The 27271-nt window shown below is 48.5% G+C and overlaps 1 pseudogene; it reads left to right on the forward strand.

Annotated features, from left to right (window-relative positions):
• The first annotated feature begins 11280 nt into the window (after nt 1-11280).
• On the forward strand, nt 11281-15336 carry LOC129647146 (apolipoprotein L3-like; annotated as a pseudogene).
• The last annotated feature ends 11935 nt before the right edge of the window (nt 15337-27271 follow it).

Below are 27271 nucleotides of genomic sequence, written 5' to 3' on the forward strand. Positions count from 1 at the left end.
AAATGGATGTTTGCAGGATGTGAGCTGCTGACACTCTCCCACCAAACACAAGTCCCTGAGTTCCTAGAAGAACACCCCCACCTCTCCCCTCCTCTCAGCTCCCTTACCTGCAAAATGCAACAGATACATAACAGTTGGCTTTAAGAACAAACTATGGTTGGCTATCCTCATGGAATAATCTCCTGTCCCTCCCTCAAACCTGGATGGAGGGGACCATAATGGCCTAGGGGCATTTCCTGGGGTGAAGCAGCCCTGAGGGGGTGCAGGTGGGCCTCCATGGGGCATCCAGGGCCACTGCAGTCTCTTCTGCTTGAGGCAAACCGAGATGTTCACCAGTAGTCCTGATGCCGAACTCTCAGACTGTGGGAACTCGACCTCCATTTCTTCATCTGTGAAACGGAGCCAGCACTCCTAGAGCTGATGTGAGATTCAACAGGAAAGGCATGGACAGTGCGAGCACAGCACCTGGCACTTGCTCAGCCCCGTCCACAGAGGCTCTTTGCTCAGGAACCCAAGCAGGAGACAGGGCCAGCTCTCCGTTGCAGATGTCTCTGAGTTGCCAGGACACTGGTTTTCTGATAAAAGTCCTCCATTTGGAGAGAAAAAAATCTGTTGTCAGATGGAGATAATCCGAGGTAGCACAGGGCAGCGTGCTCTCAGCCCTTCCCACGAACTTCTGCATCCACCTTATGGCAGTGACCACCAAGGCTGGGCCTCCTCCTGTGGGCCACCGGGACTAAAGGCGTGAGTTCCGTCCCTGCCAGCAGGGCTAAATCCAGAGGGATCTGATCATAAGGGGTGGAGGTGGGGCTTAGAGTGGCTGAGGGGTGACGTGAGGCCCCTCTTCCAGGTACCATGGGCGCAGAGCAGGAAACAGTGGGCTCTGCAGGCGAGGTCACAGAGAGCTTCTCAGAGGAGGTGATGCCAGATTCAGGCTTTGCAGAAAGATTTGTCCCAGTTGGGTGCAGCAGGTGTCCCTGGCAGAAGAACCTGTGTGAGCCAATTCTGGAAGCCACATGAACATGGCCCTCCACAGCAGAGTGTGAACAGTATGCACTGAGCAACTTGTGTGTTCTGGACAGTACCACGTGCTGGTGGCACAAAGGTGAACAAGGCAGGCCGGCTGGTGAGTGTGGGGTTGGTGGGTGAGAAGATGGAATTATGGAGGAGTGATTTGCCAAGGGTCTCACGCTGTGTTGGTGGCAGGTCTTCCTTCAAGGAGCCCGAGGCAGGGTGGACTGAGTCAAGAAGGACGTGGAATGTCAGGACTGGACTTGTTTCTCTAGGGTGTCAGCAGGAGGGGGAATAGCCCAGGGTACAGCCTGATGGGCAGGATGTTTATTTGACTCAGGAACTCAGAAATAAGGGTTTTGATTTTCACTTTTGCTTCCTAGAGTATATCTGGGCCCAGAGGGTGTATGTGGTCATTGCAGAGATGCATAGCTGGTAGTTGCATCTGCACAGATGTGAACTGGATCTTGTTCACACTTGGACAGAAGAAGGTTCCTGAGTAAGCAAGTGGGTAAGTCCCCGCCCATCCCATCTACCCACCCTCAGGATGACTGTCTGAGAAAAGGATGATTGTCACTAACTGACAGAAGAAGAATGGAAGCTCAGAGAGGTGAGGTCAGCAGGTTAAGCAGGGGCAGAGCCTGGATGTGAAGGCGGGTGTGTCTGAGGGCTTCCTACCAGCCGAGGGACCCTAAACAGAGCAGAGAGAGGGCCACACCTGCTCAGGTGGGCTCAGCTCAGGATGTGGACTTCTGAGACATGATCAGAGACCCCAGAAAGAAGATGTATACTCCGGGTACTCAGCCTTTAGGAAATTAAAGAAAGCAGATGGGGTGGAGGAGGACAAGGAGTCAGAGCCTCTCCTCCTATGACCTGGCCACCTTGAAGCTGTCCCGAGGGTGCTAGGCTAGGGCTGATGGAGAAAAGGGGATTTTTTTTCAGATACAAGGAATCAAGGTTTGTTGAAAAACCCTGACTCTGAGTGCCAGGCTCAGTGCCAGGCCCTGGGGACACTGTGGCCTGGAGACGGGCAGGACACCAAGCGGGGAGTCGAAGGGCATTGGCTTCCTGTGTTTGCCAGGCCCTCTGCTCAGGATGTGGGTGATGGGTGGTCCTGTGTGGGGAAGGTGGCCCTGCTGGAAGAAGTGAGAAGGGCTCACTGCACAAGGTCCATATACATCCCGGTGGTGCAATATTAAGATAAAAAGCCAAACTCTACAGACATCAGTATAATAGCCTTTTCTAAAACCAACTTGAGCATCTGGGAGTTCATGGTTCACATACTGTTGAAGCCTGGCTTGGAGAACTTTGAACATCGCTTTGCTAGCATGTGAGATGAGTGCAATTGTGTGGTAGTTTGAGCATTCTTTGGCATTGCCTTTCTTTCTGACTGGAATGAAAACTGGTCTTTTGCAGACTTGTGGCCACTGCTGAGTTTCTTTCAGTCCCTTGAGTTTTTTTTATCTCTGGTGTACGTTGGATCCTTTTGAAAGATTGATTGATTAGGATCTTTAGTTTCTTCTCCATTCTCTTCCTCTCTCCCCCCTTCTCCCCTCCTCCTCTCCTTCCATTTCTAATTTTAACAGGGGAACTGGGGTTGTGCTGTGTCATCGAGAAGCTGGTAGTTTCATGTCCCCATAAGGGGTCCCACCCCTCATATTTTAGCCAGGCTGTGCCAAGGAGGATGGAGGGTGCCCAGAGGCCCTGGACAGGAGGAGCAGCAGAGAAGAGACAGGGCCCCTGATGATGCGGGAAGGGTTCTCAGACCTGGAGAAACTGAGCAAAAATGGACTACGACAAGGAAAGTGTGGCCTTCAAGAGGAGCTGGAGAGCAACTGGGGGAAGGTGACAGGGAGGCTTGGGGCTGGGCCTCCAGGGACAAGCAACCCGTCACGCAGTGAGGCCAGTGGGGAAGCACGTGTCGTGGGGAGGGGCAGCCTGTGCCAAATGAGGTGTCAGTCTCGAGCAGCAGGCCCTGTGGAGACAGAGAGTGTGAGGAAGACAGGAGCTGGGGCAGTCGGGAGGGTCCGGGTGCTCGGCCAGGGGCTTTCTTAATGCCCCTTTCCCTTCCCAGGGAGGGTGACTGCAGGCACAGGAGGGAGATGGTTGGTGAGAATCTGTCTGCCCACGAGGAGGGAAGGGATGCATGACTGGCCATGCAGCTGGGCAGGGCCAGGCTTCTCCAGGGTCCTCCCCTCTCCCACCAACAGCCTTTCCAGAAAGGGACCAATCAGAGGCTCACAGAGGAGGAAGCCCTGGATAGGAATCCGGCAGAGGAAGCACTATCAGCATCCACACCTAGCTGAGGCCCCAGACAAGGGTCAGGACCAGGCCAAGAATGGGAGGGAAGGACGGAAGTATGAGTCCAGTGTTCAACGCATTTACAATTGTTTGTCGTTATCCAGGAGCTAGCCCTCTGTCTGAGCCCTCCTCTTCTTTCTGACTTGACTCTGTTCTCATGTTTCATGATTTCAATAGGCTGACCTGGCTCCTGGGGTCCTGCAGCTTTGGGGCAGAGGAGGAGGCAGGGCACCTGCCAGCTCTCCTCTTCCATATACTTGAAGGAGGGCCTGCCTTTGTGAATTCTCTTCCACCCACATGATGCTGTGCCAGAGTCCAGCCCTGGTGGATCCAGGGAATTCGAAGGGGAGATGGCTTCAGTGATCAGGATACGATAGAATTAAAGATATAAAGAGTGGTTAAATAGGGATAACTCAGCGAAGAAATTCAGTGAAGAAAAGAGGCTGAATAACTTGCTTTACACGGAGAACCAATAAAAGGTTCGGAGAGGAGAGGAGGCACTAAGGCTTCCTCAGTCAGATCTTAGAAGCCCAGGCATTATTAGTAGGCTTGGTGAGCCTCCACGCTCCAGATGGGAATTCAGCCAGAAGGTGAGAGAAAGAACAACATGGGGAGACCGAGCTTTGGTGAGTAAGACCCGCACTTTATTTTCCAAAGTAGTTTTTATACCTTAAGTTGTGCATAGAGGATAATGGGGGAAGGGGTAGAGTCATGCAAGGTCAGCAGTCCTTGATTCTTATGGAAGCCTGGCTTTCTTCCTGCAAACTTATCATATGCAAAAGTTTAGGTGATTTACATCATCTTCTGGCCAGGAGGCCTATTAACATTTTATGACCCTTTCTTCAGAAAACTTATTTTTCTCTAAAGGTGATTATTCTAAAGTCAGGCACCACCCTCCAAAAGCATTAGATAAAGTTGCATTCCTATAGGACAAAGGTGTGATGGGCTATAACAAGAAAAGAATTAACTCAAGGGTCCAAGGTTACAAACATTAAAGCTACTACTTACATTTCTATACACCAATTATATTAATCAATACACTCCCAGGGACACAGTAAATAAGGGATATAGAAACTTAGCAGCAAACATTGGCCCAATAAATGAAAACCCTTCACCAATATAATTTCTAATCAACCCACTATACCATACTAATAATCTTCTAACTGCTCAAAGGAATCTGTATTTAGAAAGTTTAGAACATCTCATGCCTCTCACGGTTGGGAGGCTGTGAACAATCACATGTGGTCGGACAGACCTGTCAGGCAGGCTAGAGAACCTTCAGAGGAGTTTGTAGGTTGAAACACTCTTGTCACGCCCAGGAATTTTTATTAACTGGAGCTCTAAGTTAACTCCTTCTCCAAGAGAAGTGGTGGGGGACAGCCCCTCGTAAAGTCAGAGGTGTAGGTGAGAGCACAAAGCGGTAAAGTAGGCAGACTCTAGTTTTGGGGGTAGATGCTCGAGAATTTCCAGGGGGACTCCTGAGGCTCGATCCCACCTTTGCGTATGCCGAGCCTCCTTCCTCATGACATTTGCCACTGGTGGAGTTCCTCATGCTGGCTCCCGGCAATGGTGCCTCCAGCCTTCACCACCAGGCACACTCCTTAAAAACAAGCTAATGGTTATGCTTCCTGAGGGAGAGCTGTGAACATCGCAGAGGAAGGTACAGAAAGAAAGATTCTAGGCTTGGAGCTTGGTGAGGGTATTTAGGGGAAGCTCTAAGGAAATGGGGCTGCTCTAGATTGGGAGCTGCAGAGAATGGGAGGCAGCACTACCAACGGGCTCTCAGTACCTCATCTATGGAGAGGGGAGAGCAGACCGAGGCTGAAGGTGTGATTGGTAAGAAGGAGCAGTCCTGCTTTTCAGCCAGGCGAGGGGGCGTGGTGTTGGGGGGCGCAGTGACGGGTGTTTGCTATCTCCTTTGCTCCTGCTCTCAGGGTGACCCTGTGTGAGGCTGGAGTTCTGTGAGAGCCTTTACATCCAACGGGAGAAGAGCGGCACCCTGTTGTGACACCAGGCCAGCCTCTGGATGTCAGGGGTTCTTTCTTTCTCAATCCTTTATAAACATTCATGTAAATAAACAGAAAGGAATATACCTATAGACTTCAAGACTCCTCTTATTATTAAATTCAATTAACAACAAAATATTTCCCATTTCATTTACTCTTCTTTGCACCATAGAAACAAAAGAAAGATACCAGCTCAGTTGTGTCCAACTCTTTGCAGCCTCATGGACTGTAGCCCTCCCAGCTCCTCTGTCCATGAGATTTCCCAGGCAAGAATACTGGAGTGGACAAGCATTTCTTTCTCCAGGGGATCCTCCCTGCCCAGGCATCGATCCCATGTCTCTTTCATCTTGCATCTCCTGCATAACCACTAGCATTCTTTTTATCCTTTCTCTCTCTCTTTTTGGCCACACTTTTCTAAAGTCCTCTCCTTTGAATATTATTATGAACTCATGGCCTTTCACAGACTTACCCTGTCTCATTGAAACATTCATAGCAATCATCTTTTATTGTTATTAGTATATGTGGGTGCCCCCTAATGACCACTTCTCTGATCATCTTCAAGAGCATCTTCGTCTTTGCAGCAGCAGAGATGCTGTCTCTGGAATTCACCTCCCCTGCAAGGGGTCTTCCTTCCTTTGAGTTGATGGAAGTCCATGGGTGTACATGTGGGTGGGCAAGATGCTGCCAGACAATATTTCTTTAAGGTCACAGTTCACTCTCATTATTCTGGTTTAACCCTGTTTTCATGCCTCCTTTTCTAGAGAACTACGTTTCATCAACATGACATGTCTCCTAACTGACAGTTGTCACAGCAGGAGGCACACATTTCTTGTTGGCATTTAATTCAGCTTCTTCCATCATCTTTAAGGTGGTGGCACTAGAAACCGCCCCATTCTTTGGGTTACTGACTGCTATAAAGTGACTGCTGCTGTCTTAGAGTAAAACAATCCAGTCCTAAAAGTGCATATGGTTAGAACAGATCAGTTTGTACAGAGGGTTCTTCTCATTCCTTCCCAAGGAAAACCTTCTTCTTTAGATAGTTAATCAATGTCTTTCAATGATATTACTACATTGGGAGCTGCAATAGTGTGAGAATGTGTGCCCAGGAGACAGGAACCTGGACTTGGAGTCTGGCTCTAGCACTAGCTGTGTGCTTTGAGTACATTGCTTCACCTCTCTGAGCTTCAGTTTCCTTTCTTATAGGATCATTGTGAGAACTAAAAGGAAGTGAATTCATACCAAGCAGTTGGGAAGGTTCCTGGTGCAAAGTGGGAAGTCATCAACCACAACAGCCAATAAGTGGTAAGTATTGCATTTTGGTTTTTCTTGACTTAAATTTGATAGCATTTATTTACTTCTTATTAGGAAAATAAGGATTTCATTTATTTTTATACTTTCAATTATACCTTTCCCCTTCTTCTCCTTATATCATTATTCCACTAATTGCATATCCTCTGTTATGAAGCTTTGTACTTGTAAGCACTTTATTTACATCTTTGTTTCTTATGCTCTCGACTGGATCTACTATTTCTTGATTCCCAGCTTTGTAAACGGAGATATTAATCCTCGTCCTCCCTTCAGTACTTTGGCTCCCAAGTTCTAGAAGTGTATTTTGATTTTTATATTAACAAGTACATTTAGTTCACATATTTAAATACTGTTTCATTTTAAAAGATAAAGGTTATTTTATTAAGATCAGATCAGATCAGTTCAGTCACTCAGTTGTGTCTGACTCCTTGTGACCCCATGAATCACAGCACGCCAGGCCTCCCGGTCCAGCACCAACTCCCAGAGTTCACTCAGACTCAAGTCCACAGAGTCAGTGATGCCATCCAGCCATCTCATCCTCTGTTGTCCCCTTCTCCTCCTGCCCCCAATCCCTCCCAGCATCAGAGTCTTTTCCAAAGAGTCAACTCTTCCCATGAGGTGGCCAGAGTACTGGAGTTTCAGCTTTAGCATCATTCCTTCCAAAGAAATCCCAGGGCTGATCTCCTTCAGAATGGACTGGTTGGATCTCCTTGCAGTCCAAGGGACTCTCAAGAGTCTTCTCCAACACCACAGTTCAAAAGCATCAATTCTTCGGCTCTCAGCCTTCTTCACAGTCTAACTCTCACATCCAAACATGACCACAGGAAAAACCATAGCCTTGACTAGACGGACCTTTGTTGGCAAAGTAATGTCTCTGCTTTTCAATATGCTATCTAGGTTGGTCATAACTTTCCTTCCAAGGAGTAAGCGTCTTTTAATTTCATGGCTGCAGTCACCATCTGCAGTGATTTTGGAACCCAGAAATATAAAGTCTGACACTGTTTCCCCATCTATTTCCCATAAAGTGGTGGGACCGGATGCCATGATCTTCGTTTTCTGAATGTTGAGCTTTAAGCCAACTTTTTCACTCTCCACTTTCACCAAGAGGTTTTTTAGTTCCTCTTCACTTTCTGCCATAAGGGTGGTGTCATCTGCATATCTGAGGTTTTTGATATTTCTCCCGGCAATTTTGATTCCAGCTTGTGTTTCTTTCAGTCTAGCGTTTCTCATTATGTACTTTACATATAAGTTAAATAAACAGGGTGACAATATACAGCCTTGACATACTCCTTTTCCTATTTGGAACTAGTCTGTTGTTCCATGTCCAGTTCTAACTGTTGCTTCCTGACCTGCATACAGATTTCTCAAGAGGTAGATCAGGTGGTCTGGTATTCCCACCTCTTTCAGAATTCTCCACAGTTTCTTGTGATCCACACAGTCAAAGGCTTTGGCATAGTCAAGAAAGCAGAAATAGATGTTTTTCTGGAACTCTCTTGCTTTTTCCATAATCCAGTGGATGTTGGCAATTTGATCTCTGGTTGCTCTGCCTTTTCTAAAACCAGCTTGAACATCAGGAAGTTCACGGTTCACATATTGCTGAAGCCTGGCCTGGTGAATTTTGAGCATTACTTTACTAGCGTGTGAGATGAGTGCAATTGTGCAGTAGTTTGAGCATTCTTTGGCATTGCCTTTCTTTGGGATTGGAATGAAAACTGACCTTTTCCAGATAAAGGTTATTTTATAATGACTATAAATGAAATAAAACTAAGATTTTTGAATCACTAATAAACCTGTGAGTTAATACACCTGTGAGTTATAATACACCTGTGAGTTATATCATATTATATATATTAATATTACTTCAGTTTTAAAACAGTCTCCAAAGGACTTGGACATAGATATATTTACTTAAAATTTTTTTTTAATCAAACAAAAGAGTTTACATTTTTTGGTGATATTTTAATACATTTTTTAAGAGCTAACTTGTACCATATAGCTTTACATGCTTCTCAGCAGTTCACTTCAGTTCAGTTCAGTCGCTCAGTTGTGTCCAACTCTTTGCAACCCCATGAACTGCAGCACGACAGGACTCCCTGTCCATCACCAACTTCCAGAGCCTACCCAAACTCATGTCCTTTGAGTCGGTGATGCCATCCAACCATCTCATCCTCTGTCGTCCCCTTCTCCTCCTGAGCTTTAGTTTTTCCTGATGTTTCTAACTGGCTTCATTTTCACCCCTTTCACTCTTTATCTTCAGCATTTCCTCCATTTCTTTCCAACGGTGCCTCATGTGATACCGTGTCCCCTGTCCCCACAGACTCTGGACTTCTTATCCCATTCTGGACTGGTTTCTCTCTAGGTCTGCTGCGCGCCCAACTGGGATCCTTGGATTCCATTCCCATGGGGTTGATGTTCCTGACTCCTGGATCCCATATCTATCTCTCGTGGATATTCTTTACCTTCCTCCATAATTAAACAAACACATCATCTATTTTTTTTTCCTGCATCTCATTTTCAAGTAACTTTCTAAAAGTCTGCTGCAGGCTGAAGGCTGCTGTGAATGTGGGATGGGACGTGGGGGTGGTGGGCTTGTCCCCTCCTCTCCCCTTGGCCTCCCTCTCATCTTGCTCTCTCTGGGGCTCTGCCCAGGAGACCATTCTCTCCTGTGAACACGCTCCCTGTTTCTCTCCCTCTACTGTACTTCTCTTTACTCAGCTATCACTTCTCCGTCCAGTGAGTCTTCAAATATTTGTGAAAGACTCTGGTCTCCTATTGCTCCCATGCTTGTTTTTCTTAGCAGCAGAGGGAGGCTATGGTGAGTGGGATGAGCCCAGTGAGTGGGGTGGAATCCAGTCTACCAAGGGCAAGACCTCTGACCTTGGGCAAGTCAGGTAACATCTGTGAGTCAGCTTCCTTATCTGTAAATACTGATACAATGTGCATATCTCAAAGGTTAATGAAATGAAATATGAGTTTTCATTGGTAAAGTTTTACAGCAAATAATAATGCAGAGCAAAGTGAAAGTTGGTCAGTCATGTCCGACTCTTCATGATCCCTTGGATTACACAGTCCATGGAATTCTCCAGGCCAGAATACTGGAGTGGGTAGCCGTTCCCTTCTCCAGGGGATCTTCCCAACCCAGGGATAGAACCCACGTCTCCTATATGGCAGGTGGATTCTTTAGCAACTGAGCCACAAGGGAAGCCCAAGTGAAACTGTTTCCACTCGATTCTGAACCGGGGACCTTTTGCATGTTAGGTGAACATGATAACCACTACACTATGGAAACCATGCACTCTTATCGGTAGATGGTATTATACCTATATATACCTTTACCATCATTTCAGTCAAGTCTCAGGAGGAGTAGTTGATAGAAGCTCTTTTGCTTTCTTAAAAAGAGTAGCTAAACATCATCAACACTTGCTTTCCTTCCTCATCTCCCATGGCAAAGTAATCACATGCAGAACCAAAATAAATGATTTAATTATAAAGATCTGAATTTTTTTAAAAGAAGGACCACTGAGAATGGGTATGTCTGAAAGGATGGACACCCTCATATATTATAAGTGTGAACATAAATTGCTACAGTTTCTTTGCATGGCATGGTGGCTCCAGGTATGGAAATTTTTTTAGGTGTTGATGCCATCTGATCTTAATTCTACTTCTAGATATAGCTTAAGGATACAGTCTCAGATGTAGGTGAAGTTTTACACAAGGAGAATATTCTTTGCACTATTATTTACATAAAGGATTAGAAACTCCATCAAGTCCAATATTCAGGAGGGGAAAGCAAGGAGGACAGAACAGCTGCAGGGGTCTCAGCCACTCAGAGCAGGGATACAGGAATTGGGGCAGGGCTGGTGGGACTCCAGGCCCTTGTGGGGAAAAAGGCTCTTGCAGAAGCAAGGAAGACCTGGGCTATGGGAGCCGTATCACCAGGAACTTTATCAAGGAGAGACTTGATAGGGAGCAGGACATCATTTTGGAAGGAAGAGTCATTTACCAATGAACATATATCCACAAATAAATCTTTTTGTATATATAGGGAGTAGAGCATAGTCATCACACACATGTGATTTGCATCAGAAGACTCAGGGTCTAGTCCAGACTCTGGCACCAGCGTGACAATTTGGACTCAGCTAAGTCTGAGTGAGTTTCAGGAGCCTGCATGTTAAGGACACTGGATCAATGTTATTAATATTAGTTACTACCAATTCAAAAACACAGGTGTCCCAACCTCACCTCATTTCCAGAGTATTCACCTCCTATCTGTTCTTCTAGTCTCTGGCTTTATTGTTCCTATAACTTCGCAGATGGCTGTCTCCTGTCTGATTTCCTTCTCCTTGTGCCCCAACAGGAGAGCAGGACTCTGACTTGGCTTGGAAGGAGCCGTAGGAGGTGAATGACTTTTCTTAACTAACAACCAGCAGAGCCCAGGAGACAGAGAACCGCACTGGGCTAAGTTCCTGGAGGCACTGGTGGCCGTCCCGGGGGAACCCACTAGAGAACTTGTCCCTCGCTGCTCCCTGCAGCCGCTGCTCCTCACAGTGGAGCTCACAGTCTGTTTTCTCTTCCCAAGGGTGAGGCCACACCTCCTTCCAGCCTGATGCTGACAAGGAGTGAAGGGAGATCTCTGAGAGCCCCTGCAGCCACCATGAGCTCAGAAAACTTCGGACACTGCTCAGGTAGTCAGCTCTCTCTTCTCTGGAAGGTTCCTACTTGTGACCCAGAATTGAAGGTGGTATTTCCAGGCTGAGTTAAACTACAGCGGAATCAAGAACCATGAAGAGAATGGATAGGCATCCTTGAGCTTCCAAGAGAGACCAGGAGATTCCCCTCACCTTGGCGTCTGCCCACAGCCTCCTTCCCGGCCCTCTCCTCAGGGAGCCATGACCAAGGTGCTGACTTCCTGCCTCTCCCACCACCCAGCAAGTGACTCAGGACGGAGGCCGGGAGAGCACACGCGGAGCATGGACAGCAGATGGCAGTCCCCACGGCCAGGCAGGCCTGGGAGAGGAGGTCCTCCAGCATCATTGGACTTCTCCTGCTCTCTCCCTTGGTCCAAGCCTCCTCCCGCTCCCAGACCTGGGGCATCACCACAGAAGCTGTTTCCTCCAGCTCTTCCCAGCCACCAGCCCAGCCTCTGCAAGGGTCAGTGGACCCTGCTCTGAACCCCAGTCTGGCCTTTGCCACCTCCCACCTGGAGGGGAGGGGTGATGAGGATCACATCTGGCTCCACCCCTCCTCCACCTGGTGGATCCCCTCCCCTGCCCATCCTAGAGTCTGTGGTCAGAAGCAGGAGTCCTCTCACATGGTAGTTTTACTCAATGGCATGGGGTCCTAAAGTCTTTTTTAAAATTAGGTAACATGAGTTTGTAATGTTTTCTAAGTTTCATGTGTACAACATTATATTTCTACTTCTATATACGCTACTGCATGCTCACCACCAAAAATGAGTTGCAAAGAATCCCCACTGTGTGCTATAGAGTAGAATGAGCAAATCACAAGAGCTTTAAATGGAAGGAGGAATCAAAGTCTTGTCCAAGAAATGTCTGACACTTGACCTTGGATTGAACCTCAGAGCTTTCAGCTCTGTGGCCTTGGGCTGCCCATTGTCCTGTCTGAGTTTCACTTGCCTCTTCTGTGAGATAAGGATAATGCCTCTTTGTGTGGATTTACGAAGAAACACATTTGATATCAAGTCCCAGCCCATACACACATATATAGCCTGGCCACCAATATCTTACCTACAATTCCATAACCTCCAGATCTCTGAAATCACTCAGGGATTTTGATAACTCATTGAGGAGTAGTCTTACCCTGTAGTGATCTGAGGCTCTTTGTAGTCATTACATTCTTTATCCCATTTAACGTGAGTATTCAATTGTCTCACTACCCAAACATGAAAGCATTCATTTATAGGGCACTGCCCATCTATTCTGGAAGGGGCAACTAACAAATCACACTTGCTCTCTCTTCTCTTTGTATATGTGTGTTCAGTTGCTCAGTCATGTCCAACTCTTTGCAACCGCATGGACTGCAGCCTGCCAGCCTCTTCTATCCGTGGGATTCTCCAAACAAGAATATTGGAGTGGCTTGCCATGCCCTCCTTCAAGGGATCTTCCTGACTCAGGGATCAAACCTGCCTCTCTTACATCTCCCGCATTGGCGGGCAGGTTCTTTACTACTAGAACTCCCTGGGAATCCCACCTATGCCCTCAATTTACCTGGGAATCCCACGTAGGACCTCATTTCACCTAACCTCCTTACAAGCCCTATCTTCAGAAAGGTCACCAGGGGGTTAACTCTTCAACACAAATTGGGGGGTGGAGGAGGGACAGTCCATCCATAACTCTAGGTGACCTCACCAAGAGCACCCCAGGTGACTGCTGCTCAGAAAGATGAATTTTAACTATTTTATACTCAATAACATTTATTTCCCACCACTAATTCTTCTAATCTTATTCCCTTTTCTTTCATCTACATATTGAGATCTTTTTGAGGAGGTCATTGAATGTCTCTGGGACATACTGAGCAGAGAGGAACTGCTACTCCTGTTGAATGAATTCCTGGAGAGAATTAAGGCTGAGGCCAGTTTGTCCAGGTAACCAGCACAGGTGCACCAGGAAGGTCACCCATGTCCCCCAGCACCAGGCTAGCTTCCTCCTGGAGTAACGCCTACTCCAGGCAGGACCCTACTGTTGGGGCCAGAGGTGTTCCTTCTCAAGATCCCATCAGGAATGTTTCCTCCATGTCATTTGCTGACAGTGAATGATCGTGGGTTGAGAAGAGATGAAACCTGCAAGGAAGGCGCAGGTTATGTGACCTTGGACAAGTTACTGAACTACTCTCTGCTTTAGTTTCTTCATCTTTTCATTTTTACTGTGAGGACACTGAGATCATGCATGTAAAGTGCTTCCCATAATGACTGACACAGAGTAAGTACTTAATTAATAGTAGCATTTAAAAGTTCCCACCAGCCACAGGATAGAGACTGGGCAGGTTTCACATACAAAGCTTCCATTGTCCTCAGGACACATTACTGACGTGGATTCGGTGTGTGATAAGATGCATGGAGTACTGCTCATCAGGGACACTCACCTTGCTTAAAAGCCAAATTACCCTGATCTGTCATCTCCAGCCCCTCCTGGAAGTCAGACTCGTGCCCCAGTGTCCAGCTCTACCAGATGGCAGAACTGATACCATGGGACCCAGAGACCTTGGGTCACTCATCACCTTATCAGACTGACCAGTGACCAAAGGCCCAGGCAGGCAAGGGCACTCCTATCAGCCAGAATTCTAGGGGCTTAGGGACCACTTCCCAGTAGCCAAGGGCAAAGGGCAAGGAGACTTCTCACTACACACTGAGGCCTTTGAATGCAGGTTTTCTCCTCCAGTCCTACATGTCTTTGTTTATCTGTGGAGTTCCCACTCCAAAAACTCTTTCAAAGTGGTGGTGTTGACCCACCTGTGAGACGTCTTTACCAGATACCTTTTCTTTGGCTGAGCCATAGGGCCTATGGGATCCTCATTCCCCAACCAGGGATTGAGTCAAGGCCAGCAGTGGGAGTGCAGAGTTGAAACCTCCAGACCACCTGGGAATTCTCTCAAATACCTCTCTTAAGTTGCCAGTATCCTAAGGTGACCTCGTTTACTTATCTAAGTTTAGCTATTTAAAAATGGAGCATCTATAAAGTGTGAAACGTGTTTAAGGTTGAAAGAGAAAATTTTACATTTATAAAATTCTTTTCTAATGATTTATAGTAACATATCTGTATTTATGCAGAATAGATATTATGGAGCCAATTTTACAGACAAGCAAACTGCCTTTCTAATCCCTTGACCTTCATCATTACAGGGAAGACGCAGATGAAATACACAAATATCTGAACGAATTGAAAAGAGTCTTGGTTGAGGAAGACCAAGAAAGACTCCCCAAAGAGCAGCTGGACAGGAGGAGGTTTCTGAATAAGTTTCCTCGGGTGAAACAGCAGCTGGAGGAGTTCATAGGCAAGTTCCATGAGCTCGCAGACAAGGCTGAGAAGGTCCATAAGGGATGCACCATCTCCAACGTGATGGCCCACAGCACCGGTGCTGTGTCCGGTATTCTGACCATCGTTGGCCTGGCTCTGGCACCCGTGACAATGGGGGCCAGTGTGGTGCTCTTGGCCACTGGGATAGGGCTGGGAGCAGCAGCTGGTGTGACCAGTGTGTCCACCAGTATCATCGAACATGTGAAGAGGTCATCAGCAGAAACCGAAGCCAGTCGCATGATATCAACTCTCATCAAGAGATGGAAGGTTCTCCTAGAGGTACTCAAGAGCATCCCCACAACAGAGAAAGTCACAAAAGCTGTACAGTGCATTGAAATGCACATCCATGCCATGGAGACAGGCAGTGCCAACCCTGGCTCTGCGGCCAATGCAAGCATCTACATGAGCCCTGGGAGAATCTCAGGCCCAGCCATCCAGCATATAGAGGCAGGTTTCAAAGCCACAGCTTTAACAATTAGCGAAAGAGCCCAGATTGCAGGTTTGGCCACTGTAGGGCTGTTCCTTCTGGTGGATGTGGGCTTCCTGGTGAAGGGCACTTGCACGATGGTGCAAAGACAGAAGCAGCCGAAAGCCTGAGGCAGTGGGCATGGGAGCTGGAGAGGAAGTTGGAGGAGCTCACCCAGATCTATGAGAGTCTGCAGGAGGACCTGATTTAACCACCCCCAGAGCAGTGCGGGGTCCAGGGACATGTGAGGGGCTAAAGTGCAGAGGTACCTTGTTCGAAGGAAAGAGAGGGAGAGCACATTAATGAAGCTGGGTGTTAGGTTTTCGGCATTTCTGTGGTTGAGCAAAGCAAGAAAGGGATGGATGTAGGTGAAAGATGAGGGATAGAAGGAAGGGGCCTGGAGGCCGGATTAAGAGAGGAGGGGGAACCAGAGAATGAGAGGCAGGGAGAAACCACTTTTTTTCATACTAAGAATGTTTTATTTTGTATTGGAGTATAGCCGATTAACAATGTTGTGATAGTTTCAGGGGAATACCAAAGGGACTCAGCCATTCATATACACGTATCCATTCTCCCCAAAACTTCCCTCCCATCAGAAACCACTTACTTTGGACTAAAGATGACACTGGAAGCAGAATAAAGGGAGAGGCAGGGGAACTAGCAATGAGAGGCCAGGTATACGAACGGGTTGGAAATGGGAGAACGTCAGTTAGGATTGTTGGGATCCAGAAGTAGCAGGGGCTCCTCTATCGCCCTCCACAGGCTGTGATGTCCCAGCAAGAAGAGTCTTCCCCTGGTGTTGGTCTATAGACCTCTCCTCCAACATCAACTCACCTTTGGCTCTAGCTGATTTGTCTTACTTCAGCTCAGTTCAGTTCAGTTGGTCAGTCGTGTCTGACTCTTTGCGACCCCCAGCACGCCAAGCCTCCTTGTCCAGCACCAACTCCCGGAGTTCACTCAGACTCATGTCCATCGAGTCAGTAATGCCATCCAGCTATCTCATCCTCTGTCACCCCCTTCTTTTCCTGCCCCCAATCCCTCCCAGCATCAGAGTCTTTTCCAATGAGTCAACTCTTTGCATGAGTTGTCCAAAGTACTGGAGTTTCAGCTTTAGCATCATTCCTTCCAAAGAAATCCCAGGGCTGATCTCCTTCAGAAAGGACTGGTTGGATCTCCTTGCAGTCCAAGGGACTCTCAAGAGTCTTCTCCAACACCACACTTCAAAAACATCAAATCTTCAGTGCTCAGCTTTCTTCACAGTCCAAGTCTCACATCCATATATGACCACTGGAAAAACCATAGCTTTGACTGGATGGACCTTTCTTGGCAAAGTAATGTCTCTGCTTTTCAATATGCTATCTAGGTTGGTCATAACTTTCCTTCCAAGGAGTAAGTGTCTTTTAATTTCATGGCTGCAGTCATCATCTGCAGTGATTTTGGAGCCCCAAAATATAAAGTTGGACACTGTTTGCCCATTTATTTCCCATGAAATGATGGGACCAGATGTCATGATCTTCGTTTTCTGAATGTTGAGCTTTAAGCCAACTTTTTCACTCTACTCTTTCGCTTTCATCAAGACGCTTTTGAGTTCCTCTTCACTTTCTGCCATAAGGGTGGTGTCATCTGCATATCTGAGGTTTTTGATATTTCTCGCAGCAATCTTGACTCCAGCTAGTGCCTCTTCCAGTCCAGCGTTTCTCATGATGTACTCTGCATATAAGTTAAATAAGCAGGGTGACAATATACAACCTTGACGTACTCCTTTTCCTATTTCGAACCAGTCTGTTGTTCCATGTCCAGTTCTAACTGTTGCTTCCTGACCTGCATATAGGTTTCTCAAGAGGCAGATCAGGTGGTCTGGTATTCCCATCTCTTTCAGAATTCTCCACAGTTTCTTGTGATCCACACAGTCAAAGGCTTTGGCATAGTCAATAAAGCAGAAATAGATGTTTTTCTGGAACTCTCTTGCTTTTTCCATGATGCAGTGGATGTTGGCAATTTGATCTCTGGTTCCTCTGCCTTTTCTAAAACCAGCTTGATCATGTGGAAGTTCACGGTTCACATATTGCTGAAGCCTAGCTTGGAGAATTTTGAGCATTAGTTTACCAGCTTGTGCGATGAGTGCAATTGTGCGGGTAGTTTGAGCATTCTTTGGCATTGCCCTTCTTTGGGATTGGAATGAAAACTGACCTTTTCCAGTCCTGTGACCACTGCTGAGTTTTCCAAATGTGCTGGCATATTGAGTGCAGCACTTTCACAGCATCATCTTTCAGGATTTGAAATAGCTCAACTGGAATTCCATCACCTCCACTTGCTTTGTTCGTAGAGATGATTTCTAAGGCCCACTTGACTTCACATTCCAGGATGTCTGGCTCTAGGTGAGTGATCACACCATTGTGATTATCTTGGTCATGAAGATCTTTTTTGTATAGTTCTTCTGTGCATTCCTGCCTCCTCTTCTTAATATCTTCTTCTTCTGTTAGTTTCATACCATCTGTCCTTTATCAGCCCATCTTCGCATGAAATGTTCCCTTGGTATCTCTAATTTTCTTGAAGAGATCTCTAGTCTTTCCCATTCTGTTGTTTTCCTGTATTTCTTTGCATTGATCGCTGAGGAAGGCTTTCTTATCTCTTCTTGCTATTCTTTGGAACTCTGCATTCAGATGCTTATATCTTTCCTTTTTTCCTTTGCTTTTCACTTCTCTTCTTTTCACAGCTCTTTGTAAGGCCTCCTCAGACAGACATTTTGGTTTTTTGCATTTCTTTTCCATGGGGATGGTCTTTTTCATGAACCTCCGACCATAGTTCATCAGGCACTCTATCAGATCTTGTCCCTTAAATCTATTTCTCACTTCCACTGTATAATCATAAGGGATTTGACTTAGGTCATATTTGAATGGTTTGGTGGTTTTCCCTACTTTCTTCAATTTCAGTCTGAATTTGGCAATAAGAAGTTCATGATCTGAGCCACAGTCAGCCCCTGGTCTTGTTTTTGTTGACTGTATAGAGCTTCTCCATGTTTGGCTGCAAAGAATATAATCAATCTGATTTCGGTGTTGACCATCTGGTGATGTCCATGTGTAGAGTCTTCTCTTGTGTTGTTGGAAGAGGGTGTTTGCTATGACCAGTGCATTTTCTTGGCAGAACTCTATTAGTCTTTGTCCTGCTTCATTCCATATTCCAAGGCCAGATTTGACTGTTACTTCAGGTGTTTCTTGACTTCCTACTTTTGCATTCCAGTCCCCTATGATGAAAAGGACATCTTTTTTGGGTGTTAGTTCTAAAAGGTCTTGTAGGTCTTCATAAAACTGTTCCACTTCACCTTCTTCAGCATTACTGGTTGGGGCATAGACTAGGATTACCCTGATATTGAATGGTTTGCCTTGGAAATGAACAGAGATCATTCTGTCGTTCTTGAGATTGCATCCAAGTACTGCATTTTGGACTCTTTTGTTGACCATGATGGCTACTCCATTTCTTCTAAGGGATTGCTGCTTGCAGCTGTATATATACTGGTCATCTGTGTCTTACTAGGGCAGTGACTTCTTTTGTTTGTTTGTTTTATTGAAGGATAATTGATTCACAACATTCTGTTAATTTCAGATATACAGCAAAGTGATTCAGTTATACAGATATCGATTTGTTTATCTGGGTTTCCCAGGTGGTAAAGAATATGTCTGCTAAGCAAGAGACACAGGTTTGATTCCTGGGTATAGAAGATTTCCTGGAGGAGGAAATGATACCCCACTCCAATATTCTTGTCTGGGAAATCCCATAGACAGTGGAGCCTGGCGTGTTACAGTCCACGGTGTTGCAGAGTCAGACATGACAGAGCATCTGAGTATGTATATGTCTATATTCTTTTTTGTTCATTTCCATTACAGTTTATTACAAAGTATTGAATACTGTTCCTATGCTAGTACAGTAGGCAGGCCCTTGTTTATCTGGTGTGTATCTGTTAATCCCATCTCCTAATTTACCTATTGCCACAAAACTTGTTTTAAAAGTTCATTATCTATGTCTATGAGTCTGTTTCTATTCTGTAAGCAAGTTCATTTCTATTATGTTCTGCATTCTACATATATTAATAACACATATTTGTCTTTGTCTGACTTACTTCACTCAGTATTGTTATCTCTAGATCCATAAATATAGCTACAGATACTATTACTTCATTCTTTTTATGGCTGAGTAGGATTCTATGGAGTGTATACATGTACCACATTTGCTTTACTCATTAATCTGTCAACAGACATTTAGATTAATATCGTGTCTTGGCTGTTATGAATAGTTCTGCTATGAACATCAGGGTATGTGTATCTTTTCAAATTAGAGCTTTAATTTTTTTGTAGAAATATGTCCAGAAGTGGGATTGCTAAATCATATGGTAGCTCTATTGTTAGTTGTTTAAGAAAACTCCACATGGCCTTCCATAGTGGCTGCACCAATTTACATTCCCACCAACAGTGTAGGAGGGTTCCCTTTTCTCCACAGCCTCTGAGCATTGTAGATGTAGGGGATGGCCCTGTGATCGCTGTAGGGGAGATAACTTATTGTAGTTTGATTGCATTTCTCTAATAACTAGTGACGTTGAGTGTGTTTTCACGTACCCGCTGGCCGTCTGGACGTCTGCATGGAGAATGGTCTGTGTAGACCTTCAGGCAGTGGCTTCTTGACGACAGTGGTGGTGAGGCTGTGGCAGCAGCGGTGTGACAGCACAGTGGATGGAACACCTGACACGCTGCCAGGAGCTCTTTGGGGCCAGAGTGCACCGAGACACCAGTGACGTTTCATGAAAATCCAAATGCAGAGGAGGAACAGAGGTTGATTAAAAGAAAGAAAGAAAGAAGGATGAAACAAGGAGGTAGAAACAGGTCAAGGAACTTTCGGTGTGTCAGGAGATGAAACAGCCTGGGGCCAACAGACATGACTCTCTGACCCTCGGTTTCTTCTTCAGCTGGGGGTGAGGCTGGATACGATATTTCAGGTGGTTCTGGTTCTCTCCACCTTGTGTTCTCTAGACTCTGGTTCAATAAATACGAGCTGATTCACTGAGGCTTCCTTGCATTGACTGAGGGGCTCAGCTGGGCTCCAGATGCCTGACCTCCTTCCCCGGGAGCCTCTCTCCAGGGTCTCAGGGAGCATGTGCTCCATGGCTCCTCCTGTCTGCCTGCTGGGCTCCCATCCAATCATTTCCCTAAGATCCTGGAGTCCTGCAGGCTTCGTGGGATGCCCGGGGGAGCCCATATCATCTGACTTGGGCTGAGCACTGGGATGCTCCTCGTCCAGCCCCAGGGACCAGAATGGACACCCAAGGGTGATTGAGAGCGGAGGGCTTGTGTGCAGGTGTGAGAGAGGGTCAGCCGTAAACAGAGGGGAGAGAGAGACAGCACACACCTCACCCAGGCTGCCTTCACGTTTCACCAGGACTCCTGCAGGAGCTTCCAGAACTGCCTTCCTGTGTTTACCTTAGGGCACTGCCCTGCCCCACTCATCTATTCCCCGCACAGGCTAGAATGACCCATAAGAATATCGACCTTAACACAACTGCTTTCACCTCCTCCACGGCTACCTGTGACTCTGAGCACAGATGCTGAAGCCTAATTGCAGACCAAAGCAGTGTGCTGGAGCTGGGGTCCCCTGAGGGCAGAGCTGGAGGCCAGGCTCACTCGATCTCCAGGAGCAGGACTGAGGGGCTGGGGGATGGAGCAGGCATGGAGGGAAAGTCCATCCAAGGCCATGTTCTGACTTGGTCACCCATCTGGGATTGCACCTGCCTGGACCTTCTGAGGAGCCTTCTTGGGGTGCCTCAGGCTCCTCCTCTCCCAGAAGTAGAGGGGAGCATCCTGGTGTGGCTCTTGCCCCCATGGGCCTGCTCCACAGGGCACTGACTCTCTGAGTTTCCTTGTCGGAGCATGTGAGCACCTAACTGGCTCCCACACCTGGAGCCCAAGGCAGGGGCCAGAGACACGGGACCTGGAAATGATCCCAGGACGTCTCCTAAGTCCCTCCCAACATGCTGCAGGGCCCTCTCCCCACTTTTGTCCAAACCTCCCTCCGAAGACTTTCCTCAGTGCCTCTGACTCCCTCTCAGCCCGTGTTTCCCTGAGGCTTCAATCAGCCCTTCCATTCCTTCCTGAAGATGTCAGCAGTCACGGCCAGCATCTTTCTGATCCCCAAATCATGAGTTTTATTCCTCTTTAATTCTTTGTAAGTTCCTGGGGAATTCAAATCCTGCCCAGACTTCTCTTGGGCAGGGTTCTAGGCACTGGATACAGAACCATTCAGTTTCCATCCCCCGTCCCCCTGAACCCTTAGAGCTGGACCCCATTCAGCTCCATGTGCAGATGATGCAATTCCACAGTTACCCCAGTGTCAGCTGAGATCCCTGTGGTTCTGAATACAGAAACTGAGTTGGCTAAGTGAGCCCAGAAGAGCATGCGGTGGACAGATGCAGGCCAGGTCAGAGAATGGAAAGAAGCCCCCAAACCTGCACAGTTCAGGAAGGACAGAAAGTAGGGCAGGTCCCCCTGCAGGAGCTCACAGTCTGTCCCCAGAGGCCCCTTCCAGCAGGGAGCTTAGGTCCAAGGCCCTGGAATCTCAGTGTCAGGTTCCCAGGAGACAGAGGAGCTTGGGTCTGAGGACTATATTCTTGGACCAATAGGTCAGGCTGAAGAATAATGAAGATGAATGGTTAACAGGGACCTGAACCCTGGGGGGAGAGTCTCAGGAAGAGAGACTCCAGATTGAGTGCTCCCTGGATGCACACGTGCCCTCTTCTCAGACCAATGGAAATGATTCTCCTTACCCTATTCTGGGTCCAACCATCCCACACACAACAGTAAGTGCACCGGCCACTTCCCCAGCTGGAGACAAACATGAATCACCTCCCCCTGCTGCGTGTTGCTGGGATGTCAGGGGTGAAGGGCCCCAGTGCGATGCCATTGTTTCTCCTGCTCTGTGGGCTCCTTTCCCAGTACTCTGCATGTACATTATACATGTGCAGCAACAGGGAGGTGCAGTAGACCCCAGGACCTCCAGGAGCACTGCTCCCCTGATACCGATCTTCACTGGGATCCCACTCCCTGTTCCTCTTTCCTGCGGGGAAATTCTCCCCTGTGGAGCCTGGGCTGGGCCACCGCTGTGTCAGCACTGTCACCTGGGTCCTAATCAAGACCCACTTTCGGTCTGAGAGCACGTGATTGTCACCCCAATGGAGAACAGGAGGAAGCTGGGCCCCGGTTCCAGGCATGTGGCCACAGCCCCCACCTGGGAAGGGCCATCCTGGGTGGGGCCTCCGGGTGCCTTGAACCTCTTCCCTGGATCCATGTTGAGCTGATTGGTCAGGAGGATGCAGGGTATCCTGTTTCAGGAGGAAGTGAAGCAAGCATGTGGTGTTCCTGTAACACAGCTTATCCTGGGCCCAGGGTGGTGGACCCACCTCCTTGGAGCCCAACCACGGAGCTGTCTGTCGCCACTTGCTGTGCTTCCCAATGTGGGGAGAGATGGGCACAGGTCTGTCCTGCCACCCAGGACCTGAGTCCCTTCTGACAGGGCCTGTTTTGGAGGGTTCTAGCTCCTTGCTTGGCCCTGAGTTTGCTGGTTTTAAGCTGCTGCTCCTAGTTTTCACAAATGCCTTGAAGTTCACAGAGCTGCCTTCATACCAAGCAGCACACAGCCTCCAGCTACCTTGTTCCTGGGGCTTAGACCGAAGAGAACAGGGGTGTCTTGAGTCTGCAGAGGTCCATACTTAGAATCCACGGGTTTTCTCAGGAAGTTGTGCTGCTGACACAGAATATCTAACAACTGGTTACACTCAGATGCCTGTGAAGCTGGTCTGGACCCAGCCTCTGCCACAAGGACAATTGGTGAGGAGCCCCTTGTACTGTCCCAGTGAGGCCCTCAAGCCATCTCTGGTGTTGCCTGTCACCCTGCACATGGCCCCACACTGCTCAGCCACCCCTGCTTAGCTCCTGTGCTTCTGAAGGATGTTGAAGCCAGTCTTGACTTTACAGTATGTTTTGGGACTTCCCTGGTGGTCCAGTGGTAAAGAAGCTGCCTGCCAATGCAGGGGACACGGGTTTGATCCCTGGTCCGGGAAGATCCGACATGCTGGGAGCAACTAAGCCCGTGCACCGCAACTACTGAGCCCGCTCCCTAGAGCCCGTGCTCTGCAAAAAGAGAAGCCACTGCAATGAGAAGCCCATGTACTCAACCATGAGTAGCGCACTCGCTGCAACTAGAGAAAGCAGCCCCTGCCCGCACAGCAGTGAAGACCCAGGGCAGTCAAATAAACAAACAAGCACACTGTTTCCCTATTTACCTAAGGTAAAGCCTCCTAAGTCCCACTATCTACTGCCACCTTTGTTAGAAATGCACATGGGCACAGACTCCAACAGGTTAGGTCCCTCCAGGGCTGAGGTTCTGTCCTGTCCTGTGCTAACCTCCACCTGCACCCTCCTGCATCCTCTCAGCCCCACTGTCCCTGAACCAGGAGGAGGCTGCCCACAGAACAGCAGGGCCAACCCAGGCTCCAGGCCCCTTCCCCGGCCTTGGTGTTGCTCCAGGGCTCTGTGGTGGCCGGGGTTCCCCATGGTCATCAGCAGGCTCTCCTCCTCTGGATCGAAGCCCTGGAGCTCGAGAGCAACCTGTACCGCATGGGCCAGAGCAAAGTCTTCTTCCGGGCTGGCGTGCTGGCCCACTTGGAGAAGGAGTGGGACCTGAAGATCACGGATGTCATCATCGGCTTCTAGGCCTGCAGCTGGGGCTACCTGGCCAGGAGGTGAGTTCCGGGACACCCAACCCACCCAGCCTGATCCTGACTTGGGGTCCCTAGCTATCCTGTGGTGGAAGGCACTTGGGAAGTGGGGCCTGGGCACCCTCATGCTGGCAGTTTTCCCCCGGGGAGGTCCCCAAGGCTTTCCCTGCCCCTGATTTTCTGCTTGAGGTTTAAAGTAAGCAGGCGGGAGGGATGACTGTGCTTGGATTTTCCCTCCAGGAAAGCTCCTGCCTCCCACTGTTCCTCCCTGTGTCCCTTCTGTAGTGGTGACGCCCAGAGCCGGCTGTCCTCAGAGGACCCAAAGCTCTGGAAAGGAGGCATCCTTGAGTCCCGGCAGCTCCAGTAAGCTCAGGAGTGGAATTGTGTAGGTCAGTGGGCAAGGCCGCGGCCCGTTTTCCACTTGACTCCTCTATGTCTGGGGTCTGTGGCGTCTGTTCTGGCCTGAGCTCTGAGCACTGGGACAGAATGTCAAATGGATGTTTGCAGGATGTGAGCTACTGACACTCTCCCACCAAACACAAGTCCCTGAGTTCCTGGAAGAGCACCCCCACCTCTCCCCTCCTCTTAGCTCCCTTACCTGCAAAATGCAACAGATACATAAAAGTTGGCTTTAAGAACAAACTATGGTTGGCTATCCTTGTGGAATAATCTCCTGTCCCTCCCTCAAACCTGGAGGGAGGTGACCATAATGGCCCAGGGACATTTCCTGGGGTGAAGCAGCCCTGAGGGAAGGGCAGGCGGGCCTTCATGGGGCGTCCAGGTCCACTGCAGTCACTTCTACTTGAGGCAAACCGAGAAGTTCACCAGCAGTCCAGCTTCAGGACTCGCAGACTGTGGGAACTTGACCTCCATTTCTTCATCTGTGAAACGGAGACAGCACTCCTAGAGCTGATGTGAGATTCAACAGGAAAGGCATGGATGGTGCGAGCACAGCGCCTGCCACATGCTCAGCCCCCATCCACAGAGGCTCTTTGTTCAGGAACCAAGCAGGAGAGAGGGCCAGCTCTCCGTTGCAGACTTCTCTGAGTTGCCAGGACACTGGTTTTCTGATAAAAGTCTTCCATTTGGAGAGAAAAAAATCTGTGGTCAGGTGGAGATAAGCCGAGGTAGCAAAGGGCAGCGTGCTCTCAGCCCTTCCCACGAACTTCTGCATCCACCTTATGGCAGTGACCACCAAGGCTGGGCCTCCTCCTGTGGGCCCCCGGGACTAAAGGCGCGAGTTTCGTCCCTGCCAGCAGGGCTATGTCCAGAGGGATCTGATCATAATGGGTGGAGGCAGGGTTTAGAGTGGCTGAGGCATGACCTGTGGCCCCTCTTCAAGGTACGATGGGTGCAGAGCAGGAAACAGTGGGCTCTGCAGGCGAGGTCATGGAGAGCTTCTCAGAGGAGGTGATGCCAGATTCGGGCTTTGCAGAAAGATTTCTCCCGGTTGGGTGCAGCAGGTGTCCCTGGCAAAAGAACCTGTGTGAGCAAATCCTGGGAGCCACATGAGCGTGGCCCTCCACAGCAGAGTGTGACCAGTATGCACTGAGCAACTGGTGTGTTCTGGACAGTACCACGTGCTGGTGGCACAAAGGTGAACGAGGCAGGCCGGCTGGTGAGTGTGGGGTTGGTGGGTGAGAAGATGGAAATATGGACAAGTGATTTGCCAAGGGACTCACACTGTGTCCGTGGCAGGTCTTCCTTCAAGGAGCCCGAGGCAGGGTGGACTGTGTCAAGAAGGGCATGGAATGTCAGGACTGGACTTATTTGACTAGGGTGTCAGCAGGAGGGTGGGAATAGCCCAGGGTGGGGTTGGTGGGAGGGATGTTTGCTTGACTTGAGTCACTCAGAAATAAGGGTTTTGCCTTTCACTTTTGCTTCCCAGAGTATATCTGGGCCCAGAGGGTGTATGTGGTCATTGCAGAGACGCACAGCTAGTGGCTGCATCTGCACAGATGTGAACAACTGGATCTGTTCACACTTGGATAGAGGAAGGTTCCTGAGTAAGCAGGTGAGTAAGACCCCACCCATCCCATCTTCCCACCCTCAGGATGACTGTCTGAGATAAGGATGACTGTCACTAACTGACAGAAGAAGGCATGGAAGCTCAGAGGGTGAGGTCAGCAGGTTAAGCAGGGGCAGAGCCTGGATGTGGAGGCTGGTGTGTCTGAGGGCTTCCTCCCAGCTGAGGGACCCTAAACAGAGCAGAGGGGGGCCCACACCTGCTCAGGTGGGCTCAGCTCAGGATGTGGACTCCTGACACATGAGCAGCGACCCCAGAAGGAAGGAGTATGTTCCGGGTACTCAGCCATTTAGGAAATTAAAGGAAGCAGACGGGGTGGAGGAGGACAAGGAGTCAGAGCCTCTCCTCCTATGACCTGGCCACCTTGAGGCTGTCCCAAGGGTGCTAGGCCTAGGGCTGATGGAGGAAAGGGGATTTTTTTCAGATACAAGGTATCAAGGTTTGTTGAAAAACCCTGCCTCAGAGTGCCAGGCTCAATGCCGGGCCCTTAGGGACACTTGGCCTGGAGACAGACCAGACGCCAAGCTGAGAGTCGAAGAGCATTAGCTTCCAGTGTTTGCCAGGCCCTCTGCTCTGTGGGTGATGGGTGGTCCTGTGTGGGGAAGGTGGCCCTGCTAGAAGAAGTAAGAAGGGCTCACTGCACTAGGTTCACATACATCCCGGTGTTGCAATATTAAGATAAAAAGCCGAACTCTACAGACATCAGTATAATAGCCTTTTCTAAATCCAACTTGAACATCTGAGAGTTCATGGTTCACATACTGTTGAAGCCTGGCTTGGAGAATTTTGAACATCGTTTTGCTAGCATGTGAGATGAGTGCAATTGTGCGGTACTTTGAGCATTCTTTGGCATTGCCTTTTTTCTGACTGGAATGAAAACTGACCGTTTCCAGTCCTGTGGCCACTGCTGAGTTTCTTTCAGTCCCTTGAGTTTTTTCTCTCTGGTGTACGTTGGATCCTTTTGACTGATTGATTGATTAGGATCTTTAGTTTCTTCTCCATTCTCTTCCTCTCTCTCCCTCTTCTCCCCTCCCTGCCTTTCTAATTTTAACAGGGGTAACTGGGGTTGTGCTGTGTCATTGAGAAGCTGGTAGTTTCATGTCCCCATAAGGGGTCCATCCCTCATATTTTGGCCAGGCTGTGCCCAGGAGGGCAAAGGGTGCCCAGAGGCCCTGGACAGGAGGAGCAGCAGAGAAGAGACAGGGCCCCTGATGATGCGGGAAGGGTTCTCAGACCTGGAGAAACTGAGCAAAAAGGGACCACGACCAGGAATGTACCACCTTCAAGAGGAGCTGGAGAGCAACTGGGGAAAGGTGGCAGAGGGAGGATTGGAGCTGGGCCTCCAGGGACAAGTAACCCGTC

Source organism: Bubalus kerabau, chromosome 1 (genome assembly GCF_029407905.1).
Source record: "Bubalus kerabau isolate K-KA32 ecotype Philippines breed swamp buffalo chromosome 1, PCC_UOA_SB_1v2, whole genome shotgun sequence".
Taxonomy (NCBI): domain Eukaryota; kingdom Metazoa; phylum Chordata; class Mammalia; order Artiodactyla; family Bovidae; genus Bubalus; species Bubalus kerabau.